This window comes from Rhagoletis pomonella, unplaced genomic scaffold (genome assembly GCF_013731165.1).
Source record: "Rhagoletis pomonella isolate Grant_MI unplaced genomic scaffold, Rhpom_1.0 Rhpom_scaffold_00005, whole genome shotgun sequence".
In the NCBI taxonomy this organism is placed as follows: Eukaryota; Metazoa; Arthropoda; class Insecta; order Diptera; family Tephritidae; genus Rhagoletis; species Rhagoletis pomonella.
In genome coordinates, this window is record NW_023458559.1 from 35,716,952 (window position 1) to 35,720,039 (window position 3,088).

The window sequence follows — 3,088 nt, forward strand, 5'->3', positions numbered from 1 at the left end:
CAGCTTTTTGTATTTCGTTTATTAATTTTTTGCAATTTTTCTTTTTTACATGCCACATATTGTTTGTCTGTTTGACACTTAAATGGCAAGACTTTTGCCAGCAGCCATGCCAGCTGCTTTGCGCTTTGTCTGTCAGCCATTTAGCCAGCCAGTCAGTCCGTCTCATTCATGCGCTCATTCCTACATATGTATGTACATTCGTACATTCATTGATCCGGTGGTTTGCTGCTGTCGCAATTTGTCATTTATGGTTGTGATTTGGTGGCCAGCTGCGCGCCAAAATCGACTGTCTGCCAGTATTTGCTTCTTGATACATATAGATACTCGCAGTATGCTGTAAGTGTTTGTTTTTGTGGCTATGTTTTTGTAATTTTTACTGCCTTCCTCGAAGCTTCTCAGTTGCCAGACAGTTTTGTGCATTTTTTAATAACTATGCCCGCATATTGCAACATTGTTGTCATATGTCATAACTGTTACGAGTATTGTGCTTTTGTCATTTTGACATTTGTACAAAAATTTGTGGCAGTTAGTGTTGATCGAACTAGTAGCAATATAACACTTGGTCGACTGTCAGTGAAGTAAGCTGAATAATTCATAAAGTTGATTTTATGTTAGATTTACAAAAAGGTTTATTGTTCTCTAATAAAAGAATTAATTCATAAAGAGATTTTTTAATGCGAGTTTCAAAGTTGGCTAGGAATTGACTCAGTAATTTCTGTTTTTTTTTTTTGTTTGTTTTAGTAGCCTGTGAGTCATGCCAGATCGTACTACACGAAACAGAAAGACTATGAAAGCATTTGCTTTATAATTCAAAAATTGTTTTCGTTCTAAGAAATGGTAAAATAAAAAAAAATTTCATTACTTCATATTTTTAGTACAGGGAAATAACAGTCGAAAATTCGTATTCCGTCGATTTTTTTTGGTAGTCAATTATTTTTGAATAAAAGCTTTATTTGTAAAAGTGGTAATCAAATTCCGTGAACAAATCTTTTTACAGATGATTGATAAAATTTTTTACGATTTCACATAAAAGATTAGATAGCTGCTAAAAACTTTCCCCGTTCTTGAAAAACAAGATTCAGAAGACTCGTTATGGAGGGACTTACTTATGTAAATTAATTAGGGAAACAGATTTATATGCTTTTTCTAAAATGGGCAATTTTGGCGATTGCCTATCAACTCACTGCATTCTTTCAAAAGATGGTTCTTTCGTAAGATAATAGCCAATTCTGGCGACTAACTTGAACGTTTATTTCTGTCTTTCGGAAAACGAATTGAAAGGTCTGCTAAGATGGAGGTCGTAACGTTATTCCATTTGTCTTTAAGAAATCATTTTTATAAAAATAAAATTAAATAAAAATATTCATATAATTTGTTCTAGCGGAAATTTCAACAATTAAATTAAATGTTTGGAAAATGTTGAGGTTGCTCTCGCTTGCCTGGTCATCAGGTTAAGTGGTTATGTTTTTTATTCAGTTTACAAAAATAAAATACACTATTCAATAATAATTTTTAACCAGATAACCTGATAACCAGGCAAGTGTGAACAACCTTATTATTCTCTTTAAACAATAAAATCTAATAAATAAATGAAAACATTTAAAAAATAAAATAAGTTCCTAAAAATGAATTTAATAAAAATATTTTTCTTAATCATGTAATTAAAAAAAAAAAGTAATAATCAAAATACACAATTACAAATTTAAAAAAAATTCATTGAAATTGAATTGAAAGAAAATCCAATAAAAAAATTAAATAAAATTAGTTCCTAAAAATCAAATTAAATTAAAAATCTTTTTTAACGAGTTTATTAAAAATATTTTTCTTTAAAATCCAAAAATTAATAATTAAAAAATAGAATTACAAAATCCATTGAAATTAAAAAGAATTTCTTTTTCAAACAATAACATCTAAAAATTAAATTAAAAAAAAAAAAAATAAAATTAGCTCTCAAAAATTAAATTAAATAAAAAAATACTTTTAGAACAATAAAATTTAAAATAAAAAAATATCAAAAGAAACATAAACAAGTAAGAAAGTCTAAGTTCGGGCGGAGCCGAACATTAAATACCCGGCGCAAGTATTAAATATATGTTTTCCACCTTTCCGAAAGCTACCGCTACATGATAAGCCGGGGTGTATACATTTTAAGTAAATTAGCGTCCTTAAATTTCGAAATATTGAAATTTCAAGCATATCTGAAATTTACCGTTATATGAAAAGCGGCCTCAATTTTAGTCCGATTTCAACAATTTTCAACGGTTTGCTTTTATGTGGCAAGCACAATAACCATACCGAGCTTGGTACAAATTGCTAGAACGGTTAGCGAGATACATATATGTGATCACAAGTGGGCGGTGCTACGCCCATTTTCCAAAATTTTGTCATAAACGTATTTCTTGGTAAAGAATTGTTGCAATCATCAATTTTGAATAAATTAGCTTCAATATTTACTGATTTATCGAAGATTTTGTATTTCTCGAAAATACCGTTATATGGGATGTGGGCGTGGTTATTGTCCGATTATAGAAATTTTCGGCCAGTTGGTATGCTGTACCAGGACCCACAACTGTGCCAAGTTTGGAAGAAATTGGTGTAGCGGTTACCAAGATATACACATGTAACCATAAGTGGGCGTGGCTACGCCCATTTGCCAAAATTTTGTAATATTCTTATTTCTCGTCTAAAACTCATTGCAAATATCAATTTTGAGTGAATTATCTTCAGTAGTTACTAAAATATCGCAGTTTTCGTTTTTCTGAAAATTACCGTTATATGGGAGGTAGGCGTGGTTATTGTCCGATTTTTAAAATTTTCAGCCATTTAGTATGCTGTACTAAGGCCAACAACTGTGCCAAGTTTGGAAGAAATTGGTGCAGCGGTTACCAAGATATACACATGTAACCATAAGTGGGCGTGGCTACGCCCATTTTCCAAAAATTTATAATATTTATGTTTTCCGTCTGAAACTTATTGTAAGTATCCATTTTGAGTGAATTATCTTCAGTAGTTACTAAAATATAGCAGTTTTCGTATTTCTGAAAATTACCGTTATATGGGAGGTAGGCGTGGTTATTATCCGATTTCG